This window comes from Ptiloglossa arizonensis, chromosome 1, assembly GCF_051014685.1.
Source record: "Ptiloglossa arizonensis isolate GNS036 chromosome 1, iyPtiAriz1_principal, whole genome shotgun sequence".
Taxonomy (NCBI): domain Eukaryota; kingdom Metazoa; phylum Arthropoda; class Insecta; order Hymenoptera; family Colletidae; genus Ptiloglossa; species Ptiloglossa arizonensis.
In genome coordinates this window covers 17,537,189-17,554,593 of record NC_135048.1, presented here as the reverse complement: position 1 = coordinate 17,554,593, position 17,405 = coordinate 17,537,189, and the positions used below count along the sequence as shown (strand labels likewise).

Below are 17,405 nucleotides of genomic sequence, written 5' to 3'. Positions count from 1 at the left end.
GTAACGATGTTCAGTTTTTGGTCCATATTTGATTCCACGAGTCAAACTCGTGACGATGTTCACTCTTTGGTCTATATTTGATTCTACGAGTCAGACTCGTGACGATGTTCACTCTCATCCGCATTTAAAATTCCACGCACGAGTCAGACTCGTGACGATGTTCACTTTAGTCTGCATTTAATAATTCCACGCACGAGTCAGACTCGTGACGATGTTCACTTCGGTCTGCATTTAATAATTCCACGCACGAGTCAGACTCGTGACGATGTTCTCTTTTTGGTTCGTATTTGATTCTACGAGTCAGACTTGTAACAATGTTCACTTTGATCAGTATTTAATCCCACGAGTCAGACTCGTAACGATGTTCACTTTGGTCAGTATTTAATCCCACGAGTCAGACTCGTAACGATGTTCACTTTGGTCAGTATTTAATCCCACGAGTCATACTCGTGACGATGTTCACTTTGTTCAGTATTTAATCCCACGAGTCAGACTCGTAACGATGTTCGGGTTGGTCCGTATGTAATCCCACGAGTCAGTTCATGACAATGTTCACTTGTTAGTCCGCATTTGATTCCACGAAATAGACTCCTGACTATATCCACTTTGTCATTCAATTCCAAGAATCAAACTCATTTACATTCAGTCTGTACAATGAAAAAAAAAAGATCGAGCAAAACAGAGAAAAAGAAATGAAAAGTGTTTCATCCCGGATCTGCTAGTGTCCTCATCGATAAGTCCTCCTGGAACGCCCTGCCTTCTACACTGAGACAATGTACACTCGAAAGGAACTATCTCTCTTCTCCTCTGAACGTTACCGCGAAAGGAACAATCCATTTCACGCGCGCGTGCAAAAAAAAAATATTCCATAATCCCACGCGTTCGCGGCACGGTGTAATTTCGCAAGCTAATAAGCTCCGTGGTCCCCGATGTCGCAACATCGTGGAAACGTCGCGAGGGACGAGCATCATCCCCCGGAATCGATCGCGAGCCGGCCGCGAAATTGTCTCGGAGCGCGTGACGCGCTGAACTCGAGGTCGAATTGAACCGCGAGGAGCATACACCTCGAACGAGCCGACCGGTCTCGTGAACCGTGAACGTTTTCGTCGAACGGTACACCGGTCGTGAAACGACGACGCCGAGAATTTCATTATCCGATAACGGGGTTATAAAAATTTGCCACCGAGGAACGGTCCACGCTCGTGCCACCGTACGAAACGCGGGCGAGTTTCTTTTAAAGTGGAATCGGCTTTAAACGTCGCGAACGTTTAAGGACGCGGCGTATCACGGCACGGTAGACCCCTCGTAGAACGACTAGTATCGACACGCGGTCGAACGTTCCTACCTTCGAGGAGAAAATGCACGGAGGAAACGCTCGAGAACACCAACACCAACTTCGCCATTAACGCTCTTTGTCAGGACCAGCGGACCGCCATCCACCTCGCGACCTCTTTCCGCGTTTCCATTGCGCGAACGAGCCGTCCGACGGAATTCATAGCGAATTCCGATGCCGTATGCGGATAGAAATCGGACGCGGTTAATTTTGCGTTCGATCGAACGAGAAGAAAAAAGAAAATACACCGGCCCGAACGAATCCTTTCGAATCACGGTGGGTTCGTGTATCGGCCCTGGTCAACGTCTCCGCGCGTACTCTGACGAAAAATTACGGTCGAATTGGGCTACCCGCGTCTAACGAAACTACCGTAGGTGAGCACGCGTGATGTTCTCGTCTCCATCCCGAAAGGAACACGCTGCGTGACCCCTTCGATAACCCTTGGATGAAGATTATCGATTCCAGCTAGGGACCCCAAGTTCAACCGAAACCCGGGTTACAAACGTACGTAAGATCACTGTACAACGAACGAACCGGTCGGTTGATTATGACGATCGAGCTCTGTTTCGATTCTCTAAGACTCTATCCTAAAGTCGTTGGTATTGTTCCAAACGCGTTACAGCGTTATTTTCAAGAATACTACAAGTCTTCGGTATACCAGTCTCGACCGACAACAGTGGACAAACTATCCTAAGAAACTACGCACTCGTGGAAGATGTCTGATCAATTTCATCGGTGATCCTGACCACGCAGAGGGACAATCTTCCTCGTTTCTCCGATCTAGAGAATTTCCTCGGGACACTGGCCAGTCATTGTCCCGGAATTTTTTAAAACGCAACGAATCCGGATTGGGCAGTTTACTAATTAACTAATTCCCGTCTCGAAACGAGAGAATCGATGCACACGCGCACGCGGTCGCTGAACAACCGAGGTGACGATTAAATGAAATAATTACTCGTTCGTGAACGAAAAGCTCGGCTTACGAACGAACCATCTCTTAGTTTCGTCTAACGTTTCGAATCCGTGGTGTACCCCGACTCTTGGAGCGAACAACAAAGCGACTGGTCCGGATCGGTTGAACGCGAAAGATGGCGACCCGAGCCGGCCCGAGCTGACCCGACCTGGCCCGATCGGTACGCGTGACGCGGTCTCGGGCTATCCGAGATGGAAAATTGTAAAATTGGCGAAGGCGGCGCGGTGTCGGCTCAACGAAGTCGAGGCTACGATTTACGAATAAAAAGCTCCGGGCAAACTGTTCGCCCGCGGGTTCCATTCAGCCGGTATGACAGCCGACGTTACGTTTCGCAACGTATCGGATATCGCGGCGCTCCTTTTGTCAGAAATCACCTAACGCCGTTGGAGAACCTACTTGGCGAAATGTTATTGCGCGCGCGTCGCCTCTCGTTTCCCGCGATCGCGCGAAATCCCCACCACCCTCTCGTCCCCACTCCGCGGCGCGGTATACGGGAATCCCCTTTGTCGGTCGCAAATTGCTCGAAATCGTTGGATCGAGAAAGGGATTCGAGCGACGGCGGGGCAAGTCGCAACGGAAAAGGAAAGCGCGGGAATAAATTCGCGAAAATCGAAGGAATAACGGCGCGAAACGTGGAACCGAACCGGCGTCGATACGCCGCGGTGGCGACCTGAATTAGAAAAAAAAAAAAAAAGAAGCAAAGAGTCGTTTCGAATCAAAGGACCGAATGCTCGCAGCCACCGCTACGCGAACCCGCAGAACCGCCCTATTGTTCATGCTCGAACAATGCTGTCTTTGTCGCGATGTGATTAAACCCTGAATAAATTTTCTATTACGTTGTTCCACACCGAGGTTCCCTCCCCCGGTTTCGAGCGCCCGTTTTCTCGCTATGCCCGGCGCTTTCGAATCGCGGCTGAAACGGCTACGCGGGACGCGACGCCCGCACGGATTAACCGATGGAAGCTTCGTTTCGCGAATTCGCGCGACGTTCCATCGGTCCGCGACCGATCAACGCCTACGCGGAAATCGTGTGTGCCAAGTAGCGATAATACGAACGACGGGAGACCAACGGAACAGGGATCGTCGCTCCATCCAATCCTTACCAGGAACACCCGCGGTTTAGGTACTATTGTGCTGGTGATGATAATGGATATATATATATATATATATATATATATATATCCATACACGATTGTTTTAGAGTGTATAAACATTTTATTAAATTACATATTCTCCATTTTGGAAAACGAAATTACCTTCCGAAGAAACCAATGTATATTCGATTTACTTCTAGTATAAAGAGAAATCTATTGTAATACCAGGTCTTACTGTAACCTAATATAATACTAATATATATAACCTAATACTATATTACATATAATATATATATAATAAAATATATAATATAATATTATTATGGTATTATATTATTATAATATTACGTCTTACTGTAACCTAATATAATACTAATATATATAATTTAATATTATATTATATTAGGTTACAGTAAGATGTGATATTAGAATAGATTTCTCTTTATACTATATATATTAGTATTATATTAGGTTACAGTAAGACGTGGTATTATAATAGGTTTCTCTTTATACTATATATATATTAGTATTATAATAGGTTTCTCTTTATACTATATATATTAGTATTATATTAGGTTACAGTAAGACGTGGCATTATAATAGGTTTCTCTTTATACTATATATATATTAATATTATATTATTAGGTTACAGTAAGACGTGGTATTATAATAGATTTCTCTTTATACTATATACATTAGTATTATATTAGGTTACAGTAAGACGAGATATTATAACAGATTTCTCTTTATACTAGAAGTAAATCGATTATATATCGACTTGTTCGGAAAGTGATTTCGTTTTCCAAAATGGAGAATAGTGGTATCGGATTTTCCGTGTCCGTTTGGGCCTCCTTCGAGCGCAGGCTTAGAAGATATATCGGACGAGAACTGACCTGCGTTAAGATAAACACTTGGCGCCGATCTATCGTTAGGTAACTTAGAAGACACGAGTAACTCTTTACAGGGGGCCGTGCAAGACGATCGAGCGTGGGAATGCACGAGAACGAAAGGAATTGCGCGTGTTTCAGAGAAAGTGAAGAGTGTTTGGAAAAGACGAACGATTAAGATGGCCGAACGTGACCAAATGTCTGAAGTGAGAGAGACTGAGGATTAGAATCAAAGAGAATGAATGTGCGTGGCTATATAGAGTGCGAGAGGAACGTTTGGGACACAGTATGTCACAATAAGTCACAGTAAGTCACAGTAAGTCACAGTAAGTCACAGTAAGTCACAGTAAGTCACAGTAAGTCACAGTAAGTCACAGTATGTCGTAGTATGAGAGAGTATGTCCACAGTATGTCCGGAGAGTATGTCGCGGACTTTATGAGTAAAAAGACGTAATAAGACGAGTCAGTTGAAAAGACGCGCTAAGAGGAAAGACCAGTAAAAGACGTAAGCGACAAAGACGATAAAGACGCGTGCCAAGGGCATCAAGACGATAAGCTTAGTATTATACACGGTCGATCTACCTTTAGCGAAACTAATCACCAACGTCTAATACTACTAACACAGTAACTTATAATATACTTAAATATACATCGATACACCGCACGAGTACAATTATTTGGGGCTGGTACAGGGATCGACAACTTTGCACACTCGTCTGTGATAATAAAACAACAATTGCAATACCACGGTACCGAGCGATAGCATCGTATACTATAATCTGCGCATCCGTGGAAAATACAAAAGACCGCGAATACGGGAATCTCATGGCGTGAGAAAATCCCTCGTGTATATTTGTAAAATCAAGCGTTCCTTTGGTACAAATCCCAATATAGTAAATTTAGATCTAGTAGATTCCGAAGATCGCGAAGAAGCGATGAAATTTGTATAGGCGTCGAAAATATTAACGAGGCTCGGTTCCACGGGTTCCAAGCAAACCAAAAATTTTCACATTTCTTCCTCCGCCCTTTGACCAAAAGAGGCGAACTTTTTCAACAAAGACGCACGGTACGGTTAAAAGATAAAAAATATTCTTTAGATTTTGAAACTTTGACGATCCACGGACCTGAAACATCGATGGAACATCGAGAACGAGTCTTTGGTGTTTTTCCGCGTTACGAATTTTCATTCGCGCTCCCCTTTGATCGTAAAATACCATCCCCACGGGGAGTCGTGTCCCCTACTTTGGAAAATGTCGGCTTCGCGGTAGAAAGAGGAGCATGATCGAAGCGTGGAAAAGTAAGAGACGTATCGTCGTACGTTGTAACCCGTGCACAGTGAAACAAGCTTCTGTTCCACGCAATTCGTGTTTCGAGTATCGAATCGCTCGCTAATTACTGTTAATTGAAAGGGAACAGATTTCACGGTTTCCGGAACTATGCCGAACCAGAGGAGCACAATGTTAATTGCGCGCTCGCAAATTGCCGAAACCAAGCATCGGTAAAATTCGATTAAAATCCACGGCGTTTGCGTTCGTTTTGCTTAGATGAACGCCTAGGTATACGGTTAAAAAGAGGAGAAGTCGAATGAAAATTTCAGCAGTGGAGTCTTGCGCGAACGATCGACGTTTTCTCTTACCTAGGAACGGTCGTCGGGTTTCTCCATTTTTTAACGCGAGACACCGAAGTTAAAGAGAAGACGGTTATCGATTTTGATAAAATTAGAGACCGTTCGAACACCCTCGGGAATTTCCTGGGACGATAAGGTGAATCGAGCGCGATTATTATCCCGGGACGATTCGCGACAACAACCCTCTACTTTCGGTTCGCGGATCGTTCGACCGTTTTATCGTTTCTCCGACCCTATCGCGTTCCATGGGTCTCTTCGAGCCGATCGTGTCTTCGCGATATTCGTTCCTTTGTCGATTTATCCGTGCCGATATACGGAAGGGACTCGTTCCCGCGAATTAACGAGCGTAAGTTATTCGCAGTACACTTTTCTCGCGGTGTGTGTAAGATATTCTATGTAGAAGAATTAATGTCGGATTGCGCGTCATTTGGGACTTTACCGAATTGTGCCAACTACTCGTGTGCTAGTCGATCGGGGGATGATCGACTCGCATACCTGGATCCTCGTCGATCTTGTACAGTAGCTTTGAATAGAATACATTTAAATAGAATAGTACAATAGCTTGAATAGAAAAACAATGTAACATATGTATAATACATCGTCGTGGTTAACATTAGGTTTACGGATACTTCTTGCGTCAAAATGGCGCGTATCGAGAAGAAATTGGTGTATCGTATAGGGGATTATAAAATTGGAAAGCTTCGAAGAAAATGAATTTTACAATACGTATTTGTCTCGTTAAATGGATAGAAGTCGGTACGAGTGACAAAAGAAATATGTAAACGGTGTTTGTAATTTTTTTCAGCGATAGAAATGCGCCAAAATGATGCATTCCGTAAACCTAGTGTTAAAAGAAACGAAAAACGTGACGCGTGTCGAAGAATTTTACCACTAATTCGGCTCTCGAAGGTTGGAAACGTAAACGAAGAAATCGAGATACGATACTCGTTTGCGCGAAAGAAAAAGAATAATACATCGTCGTAGTTAAAAGAAACGAAAAACGTGACGAGTATCGAAGAATCTTACCACTAATTCGGCTCTCGAAGGTTGAAAACGTGAACGAAGAAATCGAGAATCGTACGATACTCGTTTGCGCGAAATAAAAAGAATAATACATCGTCGTAGATAAAAGAAATGAAAAACGTAAGGCGTGTCGAAGAATCTTACCACTAATTCGGCTCTCGAAGGTTGGAAACATAAACGAAGAAATTGATAATCGTACGATACTCGTTACGTACGAAAGATTTCAATTACGATCAAAGAGAGCGAAACCGGACGAAAAAGTACTACTGGGTTAAGAAAATACGAACAAACCTAAACGTCCCGATGAAAGTGCAAAATTCAACACTCCACAAGACAGACAAAGTGTATACAAGTATCGTTAATAATTTTCAAAAGAAGAACTTTGCCATCCTGGGACATTCGAGAGACTGTACCTTAGTACTTTTTTTTTTTTTTTTTTTTTTACGCGGTACATTCTTTTTCTATTAAAGCTATTGTACTATTCTGTTTCAAACTACTATTTAAAGATAGATTGTTTTTCTATTCAAGCTATTGTACTATTCTATTTAAATGTATTCTATTCAAAGCTACTGTACGAGATCGACGAGGATCCAGGTATGCGAGTCAATGATCCCCCGATCGACGAAACCCAAGCCGAGTAGTTGGCATAATTCGGTAAAGTCTCTCATGACGCGCAATCCGACATTAATTCTTCCACGTAGAATATCTCACACACGCCGCGAGAAAAGTGTACAAGTATAGTTAATAATTTTCAAAAGAAGAACTTCACCATCCTGTGACATTCGAGAGACTCTTTCCTAGTATTTTTTTTTTTTTTTTATTACGCGGTACATACTTTTTCTATTAAAGCTATTGTACTATTCTGTTTTAAGCTACTATTTAAAGATACATTGTTTTTCTATTAAAGCTATTGTATTATTCTATTTAAATGTATTCTATTCAAAGCTACATTGTTTTCCTATTAAAGCTATTATACTATTCTATTCAAAGCTATTGTACTATTCTATTCAAAGCTACTGATTTAAGCTACTATTTAAAGATACATTGTTTTCCTATTAATGCTATTATACTATTCTATTCAAAGCTTTTGTACTATTTTATTCAAAGCTACTGATTTAAGCTACTATTTAAAGATACATTGTTTTTCTATTCAAGCTATTGTACTATTCTATTTAAATCTATTCTATTCAAAGATACATTGTTTTTCTATTAAAGCTTGTGGCGGCACTACCCACGCTTGCCACCAGAGGGAAACTCACCACCAACCGTTTCCCGCAAGTTCCCGTAGCTGCTCCGATCGCTATATATACGACCTCTTACCGATCTTCCAATGTCCCGGCGTATAAGGCAGGGCCTGCTAGGATGCCTTACTGACGAGTCCACTAGCAGGCCCGGGATGAAACGCTTATCCCCACTCCTTTTCCTATTTCCGTTCTCTCCTTCCACAAACAAACTTCTTACCGCCGCCAAAAGCTATTGTATTATTCTATTTAAATGTATTCTATTCAAAGATACATTGTTTTTCTATTAAAACTATTATACTATTCTATTCAAAGCTATTGTACTATTCTATTCAAAGCTACTCATTTAAGCTACTATTTAAAGATACATTGTTTTCCTATTAATGCTATTATACTATTCTATTCAAAGCTATTGTACTATTCTATTCAAAGCTACTGATTTAAGCTACTATTTAAAGATACATTGTTTTCCTATTAATGCTATTATACTATTCTATTCAAAGCTATTGTACTATTTTATTCAAAGCTACTGATTTAAGCTACTATTTAAAGATACATTGTTTTTCTATTAAAGCTATTGTACCATTCTACCCGAATCTACTGTACGAGATCGACGATGATCTATGTACACGAATCGATGATCCCCCGATCGACGAAACCCAAGCCGAGTAGTTGGCGCAATTGGGTAAAGTCCCCCGTGACGCGCAATCCGACATTAATTCTTCCACGTAGGATATCTTACACACGCCGCGAGGAATTCAGGATTCCAGGAAGCCCGTGTTCCACATATCCGTGCATACCGCACCGTCGGCCGGCTGGCAAGCTGTGCTTTGTAATTTCATCCTTCCGCTGTCTTTTATGGTGCGCTCTCGGCGTACGCTGTACGCGGTCCCGCGCGCACACTTGCAACTTTGCGGACGACGTTCAGTTTGCGGAGCACACGGCGCTCGGCCTTTGATCGATTCACCGTTACGCTCGCACGCGGCCTTTGACGACCGTTCCAATTGGGTTAAGTAAAAATTTTGAGAACCGTTCCTCCATCTACCCCCGTACACCCACGTACACCCCCGTGAGGTACGAGTATACACCCCCGTGGAATACCGAGAACCAAAACGTTCTTCCTCTCGTACGAACCACTAGCTCGAGTTCAACGTAGAATTGCTCGGTCATTTTTCGCGAGAACAGTGTTGGTAACCGATCGTAGCGATCGTTTAAAACGCTCCGTTTTCGTTTACGATCGTCGATAAATTAACGAGCGTTCGTTGAGAGTGTTACGGTCGTGTAGCGGCTGGCGATGCGGCCGTGATCGTTCGTAACCACGTTTTCAAACGTTCCGTTGCGGAGCAGCACCGCGAGGAAATCGTTCCACGACGTAAAGGTGTACACACTCGAGGACCGTGTATCCGCGTTACGCGCGCGGTGAATAATACAATTTCCGCTTTACGGTGGTGCTACACACCGAACAACGACACTCGCTGCGAAGAAAACGAAACCTTGGGACACGAGGTGGTAGCCGAGGTCGCTCGATCGAGACGGTGTACCTATCACTGTGACGCGTGATACAAACAATTTTTATTTTCTTTCTTTTTACCCGCGCAAATACTCCTATACCTATGAGTACACTCGTCCAGTTCGCGCGTATTCGACAACGAAACGAGTACCGTGTTTCAAAGTCGATCTTCGTTGAAGAAAGCTCGCGGACTCTTCGGTATTCCGTGTGACGGAATTTCTGAAAGTAAACGGAACGATCCGATCGCGGGAACGGAATTGGTATCCGCACGCGAGGAGAGCGGATCCTCGATTTGTGTTTCAGTTCCCCGCGATACCCTCTCGGTTCGCGTGTTCGTACCTGGCTCGCGATACGCGAGCGCGTATACACGGAAAGATCTCGGGGAGATTTCGCCCCGATGGTTTCGTGCCCCGACTCGAGAAAAATCCAACGAGCCCGTCCTCGCGGATTGAACCTTTCCAACGATGGAACGCCGTTTAGCCCCGCGAACGCGTTCCGTTCGAGGTACACCACACCTTGTTACGAGATCGCGAAAACACGCTCGGAAATTTCTGCGTTTCGGGATCTCGCGGATCGTTTCCATTCGTCGCTTTCGTTACGATCAACCTACCGACCGATGAAAAGGGGAGAGGGAGAGACGTGCACCGAATATTACTTTCGACGAACTTCGATCGTACCGAATTACAAGTTTCCGGTCAGTGGCCGCGACTCCGCGAACCGGAGGTGATTCGGTATTTTCTTTTCTTCTATTTTTTTCTCGAAGGAAGCGTATTCTTCGCCGCGTGGCTCTGTCGCTGGTATTCGACGGTATAGAACGCGTACAGTACGATACTTTGGAGTTGTTGGTCGGCTGGAAGGGTAATCCGTACCTCGACCGCAGGGGAACGCGTACGGTGAACGTTCACCGAATATAATTTGTTTATCGCAGTTACCGCGAGCGAGCATCGGCCGTACGAATATAAACGAGTTAATAAATAAGCAACGCACGTACCCGACAGCGTGTAATCCTCCGTTACCGTTCCCTCCTCTCGGTCTCTTCCGGGGCATTTATCCGCATTATCTTCCCGGCGGACTTCTCGCAGTGAGAACGTCCGATAAACTGGTTGCCACCCCCATCGCGAGCCAGCTACCGATCCTCACGACAGCATCCACAACGTATACACCGCACCACTCTTCCGTCTCACCGCGAGAATACTCGCTGGGCTCTGGCTGGGCTCTTTCTCCCCTTGTTTGTTAATTAAGCGTCGGCCGCTCGCGGAGAGCGAGACGCAGCCCGGTGTTCCTCTTCGTCCGGTTCGTGGCCGAGGGAAACTGCGCGCGGGGGTCACGGAGGGGAGGGGATAGAGAGAACGGTGGACCGTGGATCGAGAGGAGGATCGAGAGACGTAGCGAACAACGGGCACGGTGCGGTGCCGGTGGCAAAGGGAAGGGAAGGTGAAGCCGCGCTGTAGGTCGAACGGTGCGGAGAAAGAGCAAAAGACGGACCGGTCAGTGACGGCGGTCGATAGAGATAGGTGGTGGTGAGTTTTCGCGTCGTCCGTCGCGGCACGTTCGCGGACTCGTAGCGCGTGAACCTTCGCTCCCGGTTGAGGCGAGCCGAGTCGAGCCGAGCCGAAGCGAGGCGAGGGGATCGGGCCGTGGAAAAAACGATACGTACGCGCGATGCCGCGATGGACGCAGCGAATCGCTGACCGAGCGACCGACCGACCGACCGACCGACCGACCGAACGAACGAACGAACGATTCGCGGCGGTGAGCTGCGCGGCGGTGCGCGGTGCTGCCACGGGAGTGATCGAACGGTCCGCGAGCGAACAGTCGCGTTCGCCGGATGCAGCGCGAATGGAGGGTTGGTCCTGCGCGGCAGCGCTCTCACGCGGCCGTCCGGTAAACTGACAACCCACCCCTGAACGACCAACGTACAACCTCGGCCTACCCACACCAACGGAGGCCGCCCTTTCGCGGCTGCGCGCCACCGACGACGACGTGCTCTACTTCTCCTACCGACTCCCTACCCACGGGCATTCGATATTCTCTCTGTTGCGAGTTTTCGACCAACTTGCTGCCACCGATCCTTCGGAATCTCACACGAATTCGAAAAACCGACTACTTCCGCAGAGTGCTGCAACGCGGTCGAAAACGTGCGCGGTTACGGAAAAGCATACCACGCGTCGCGGATTTTCGTTTCGTTGTTCGTGCTAATCGAATATATCAATTACGAACCCTCTTCGATCGCGCGGATTTCGCGGAGAACGAGTTACCAGGATTATTTCGATCAGTTTTACGTTGTCGTCGGGGAGAGTTCGCGGTCCCGTTCAACGGTTCTCCAAGCGTAATTTTCGACGCGTAACTCGTCTTTGTGGATCTCCGTACGATCGAACGCAAGTTTTCTCGACGATCGAGACACGCGACGAAACGCGCGCGAGTCGGTTAGAATTTTGCCCGACTCGATCTTCCGAGTCTCGTTATCGCGCCACGAGATGTCCCAACGATTCGGTTCGACTCGTCCCGAGGCCGTCGCCTGTCTACGACTCACCCCACACCCCTCTCTCGCACCACTCGTGAAAAACATTCCACGAGCCGCCGGTAGGAAACTCGATCGTATCCACCGCGGTCCCGCGTGCCAACATTCATTCGCTAAAAGGCTTTTCAGTTTACGCTGCTCCCGATCCTTCTTCGACGATAGGGTCGTCCTTTCGGGTAAAGGATCTCGCCGATGCTCGGCGATTTTGAAAATCGTTCACCGTGCGCAGTATCGGTGTCTCGACGATACCGAGAACGGGGGTACGGAATTGTTCTTTCGACTCGAGTAACGTCGAAAGTATTCGCGCGCGACTTCGTCGATGGCTTTGCGACCGCTCGTAATTCATCGAGTACGATCGTTTTCGAGATCGAAAGTTCCAACGAATAAACGAACAAATGCGTTTGAATCGATCACCGACGTAGAGGTTATATTACTCGGTTCGTAGATATTGAAAATTGACTATGGTATTTCGATATCGCTTACGTGTTTCCTTTAAGTATCCAACCCGCTTGTCCGGCTTATCGTTGGTCGCTTCCTTTATTAACTTTGCACGCGTATCGACGAGAGTCGTGAATCGTTCGCCACGATATTTGAATTGATTTTCGATAGTTGAACGAAAAAGTGTCTCGGACAAAAGTTCGTTGGTAAATAAAACGTATATCTTCGAGAGTGTCTTTTCTTCGTGAAAGAATCGTTTAGCGTTCATTTCGAACAGCATCGTACGTTCTTCTCTTCGCATTCTTCGACGGTATAACGAAAACAAATACTACGGGACACAGAAATCACAAACGGGACATAAAGTTTCGTCTTACGGGATTTGATATCGCACGAACTGAAATACCGACCTTGTGAATTATCAGCGGTTATGGAGCGACCTCCTCGTTTAACGGTGATTCCGAGAACTATATTTAACCGAACCACCAAGGTCGGTAAACGTAGTAAACGTAGAAAACACGAGTCTGTACATCGTTTGTGGTTCTGTCGAGTCTATCGGCCTCGGAAAATGCTGTAACTACGAGTTAAATCATTCTCGAAGATTTATGGGGCAACAGATGGAACCTGGAATATTCAAACATCGCGATTCGCGGTTTGTCTTTGACGATGATTTATCTAAAAGTAAAAGTAATAAATTAAATTTTTAAATATTCGTCTATTACACGAAATAAAACTCTAAATTTATTAAATATTCTGGTAGAAAAAAAATTGTTTTTCATTCGATATTCGATTTAGATCGTTGGTGAAATATATTTGCGTCTGGCGATTTTTTAATTTCCTCCTTACTTTTACTATATTTCAATTCCTTAATTAAACGTAACAAATTCTTATGGAACGTTTACCGTTTTTTGTTTCTTAATTCTATTTTAACTTGACTTTCATAGCAAACTATTTTCACGAAGAACATTTAACTCTCGCCTCACTGAGTCAACAGGATGGTGAAGATTGGCGATGGCGCGATGTGGACCGAGCGTCTGACAAGCAAAAGCTGAGGAGTAAGCTCGAATGTAATTGAATGTGTAAGCGTTGTTTTAGATTCGTCGCAAGGGCATTGAACGTTGGATTCTCACGTTCGTAGCGAAATCTTTAGACTTCAGCTTAGCCTAAAATTAGTCTTAAATTCTCCATGGAGAAAGCTGTATGCTCTGCCAAGTAATTATCGAGTAAGTAGTTTCTTTTTCGTCGCGTCCTCTCTACAGTATTGCTTGTTGGGCAAGCAAGTGACCGGCCGGCGCAGCTGGCTCGAGCGCTCAGTTGCTATCCTCTGATGCGCCGCTTTTACTTAACGATGTTTCGGCCGTATAGGTGTGCGCGGAAACGTGCACGTGTCTACGAAAGTCTCCGAAATTAGGAGGGATGGGAGGAGAAATGGGGCATCCGTTTCGGTGGCGTTGATTTTCCTTCTCTTCGATCGAACTGGCTAAGAGGAAAGGGGACTGACACACAAGGCTCAACTTCGTGACTCGTGTCACGTCTTTCCCAATCTTGTCTCGCATTGTTTGAATAATGTAATTATTCGATAGAACTAAACGAGAGAATCGAGGGAATTTTGATTCTTTTTATCTTCTCGATTTAGCAATATCGATTGTAATACATCTAAGAGGAAATCGACGAAACTTTGATTCCATCAATCTCCCTTCGAATCTCCACTCGCAGCAACTTTCTCGCGGTGAGACCTGATCGTCGATATTACTCGCGACAAAGAATCGTTCGTCACGGTTAATATCGATGCAATCAGCTGGAAACTTCAAACAGTCTTTCAAGGTAAAAGAATAAATGTAAGAGCTTTACGCAGAAAATTTTTGTAACACATAAGAATGTGCGGAATTTGGAATATTTTAATAAAACGTGAGAATAAGTATGTAACTCTGATGTATTTCAATAAAATCATTTTAAGTAAGACGAGTTGCTTTTTTTCATTACCCTGATTTGCTCTCATTCCCGGTATGTGATCCTAATTTGAAGAATCGAAGAAAGCTACATGAAAATTGCAAACATTGTTTGTCATACGTCCCTGAAAGTATAAGATACACATTACAGAATAAGGTCTGAGAATAAATAAAACTTGGACAATTTTATTAAACCGATGAAGCAGTTATAAGCAAACGTGAATTCATAATCGATATATACGAGTTTAAACGAGTAATAGATTAAATTTGTACTCTTCTGAAGGAAATATATAACTTCTACGTGTATCGCGTAAATTAAAAAAATTGAGAAAACGTTAAATTAATGTATCGAATAAACAATTATTACTTTCCACGCTTTAAAACTTTAAGAAACATATCAGAAACTATCTTTTACTTTTAATATCGATCAAAATTAATTTCTATAGGCAAATCAATCATTTATAATACATAAATAAGGTGTAAACTGTAACATTAATTTAAGGAACATGCGTAAATGTTAATAACAATCGAGTAGAGGAACAAATATTCACAGAAACCGTTCGCCTTCGCAAATTTCGTAATATCTTGATGTCTATTTATCATAATTATTAACAACCATAGTTTGAAAAATTATTAACAATATCCTACTATAACCGAGGAAGGTATAGATTTTTGGCGCGCGCTGAAACCAAGCGAGGTATCGATTGTTATTAATATTTACGCATGTTCCAAATATTAATGTTACAATATGCTTGTTATTTACGCATTATATGTATAACTACTTACATGATTTCCTCATTGATTTTCTTTTGTACTTGTTTGTCCATGTTTATTTTTCTGTCACTGCCTAGTCTATATTCTTTGTTACTGCATGACCGTATTTTCTATCATGCCTTGATTTGTTTCTAATTTTTCGATTCTTAATTTGTTTCTTTCAGTTAGACGTTAGAACGCAGCCGCTGTATGACCTTTAATTTACTTTTAAGCTTCGACTAAGGTAGTTTTAAGGCCGCCATGTACAAATATGTGTACTCTGCCAAGCAAGTATCGAATTTTTAGCTTTTTTTTTTGTTCGCTTCCTCGTTCCTCAGTCCGTTGCTCACCTCTGCTCGTTGCATAAGCAACTGACCGGTCGTGTAAGTGATCCGAACGGTCAGGCGCTGTCTCTTCTGGTGTGTTCGCTTCCAGAAGAAGATGTTACGAACACAGGAAGGTGTTACGAAGATATTACTAACACCAACTCCACGATACGCGTCGCGTTATTCCCAATTTTGCCTCATTTTATTCGACAATGTAATTGTTTGGCGGAATTAAACGAGTAGATCGAAGGAATTTCAATTCCTTCCATCTCCATGGTTAATCTCGTTTGTATCGCATATCGAGGGAGATAAATGGAATCAAAGTTCCATCAATGGGTTTCCGCTCGCAGCAACCTCTACGTGGTGAGACCTGGTAATCGGTATTACTTGCAACGAACAATAATCCTTAGTTGCAGGTAATACCCAGCTAATTGGCTGCGAATTCAGAATAGTTTCATAAGATATGCGAATAAGTAGTACACCATGACAGAACATTTTTGTAAGACGTATGAAAATCTGTGTATTAATTTAATGTAATACTCGTGCATTTTAATAAATTCATTTGGAGTAACATTAATAGTTTTCTTTTCTCCTTCTTTGCTTCCTTCCCTTTACACGAAATTATTACTGAAGGAAATAGATATGAAATTTCCAAGTATTCCCTTATCGTTCCTCCCATAGAATATAAGATACGTCCGAGTAAGATCTGATAATAGATCGGACATGGAAAATTTTAATAATTTATCAGTGTAAATGTAACTTTGATAATATTCTTAATGTCACGGTCGTAAAATGTTCCGAATTCTGTCTCTGAAAATGAATGGAATCTATTGTTGGAATATTTTCTGAAATTAGTAGATTCCGTAAAACCATAATTAATATGCCGAAACGATTTTCCTGTGAGAACTACTTTATCGACTTTTAATGGTTTAGTTTAACATAGTTCTTAGAACTTCCATTCTCAAATGGAGAGGTCGCTCTGAAACCACTGTTCCACGAGATCGATATTTTAGATTGTATGAAATTAATTCGTACGATAATAAAAGTATAAGGTGAGATCACAGAATTGGTATAAATTGTATCATCGCACGAATTCGACATTTGCAAGCCACTCAGTAGAAATTAAAACTAAACGCGACAACAATGTATTATCGTACATAAACTGAAACGACCAAATCGAAAACTCAATTATTTAATTTTTAAAGATATAACGCTATACTTAGCAAACAATGCATTGAAAATTGTATTAATTTTGCATTTCTAATATATTATACCATCTATCGTCACCACATATTATTTCGGTCAAAATACAAAGTATTTTACATATATCGAATTTACAACGAAAACATATCCTTCATAAAATTAACAAAATTTAACATTACCCTACGAAAAATCAACCATATTTTTCGCACACGTGTAACCATGGTTTCTAGCAGTATTTTCGGTGACAAAGACTTGATTTACGATGTGAGAATTTATACGAAACGAAACAAAGTTTTACATGGCGTCCAGTTAGAATCCGTGGAAAAAAATGAACGTCGACTCGTTATAAATTCAAACAACAAACCGTGAATTGACTCGTCCTACCTTTCGTAACACCGTGTTATTTAATGAAAAATGGAAATATTCCGGAGCGTAGCCGCACAGAACGTTTCCTTATTCCCGACACCAATTTATTAAATGTAGAATTAAAAAATTCCGAATAAAAATCAGGGGGCAGTGTTTCGTTATTC

The 17,405-nt window shown here is 43.2% G+C and overlaps 1 protein-coding gene across 1 annotated transcript in view; it reads right to left on the bottom strand.

The window, feature by feature from the left end:
* Gaba-b-r2 (gamma-aminobutyric acid type B receptor subunit 2) overlaps positions 1 to 11,502 on the bottom strand; it is a 305,292-nt gene extending 293,790 nt beyond the window's left edge. The window contains exon 1 of the mRNA XM_076306135.1: positions 10,680 to 11,502. The gene's annotated coding sequence lies outside the window, so the exon portion shown is untranslated. The remainder of the gene's footprint in view (positions 1 to 10,679) is intronic.
* Between the last annotated feature and the right edge of the window lie 5,903 nt (positions 11,503 to 17,405).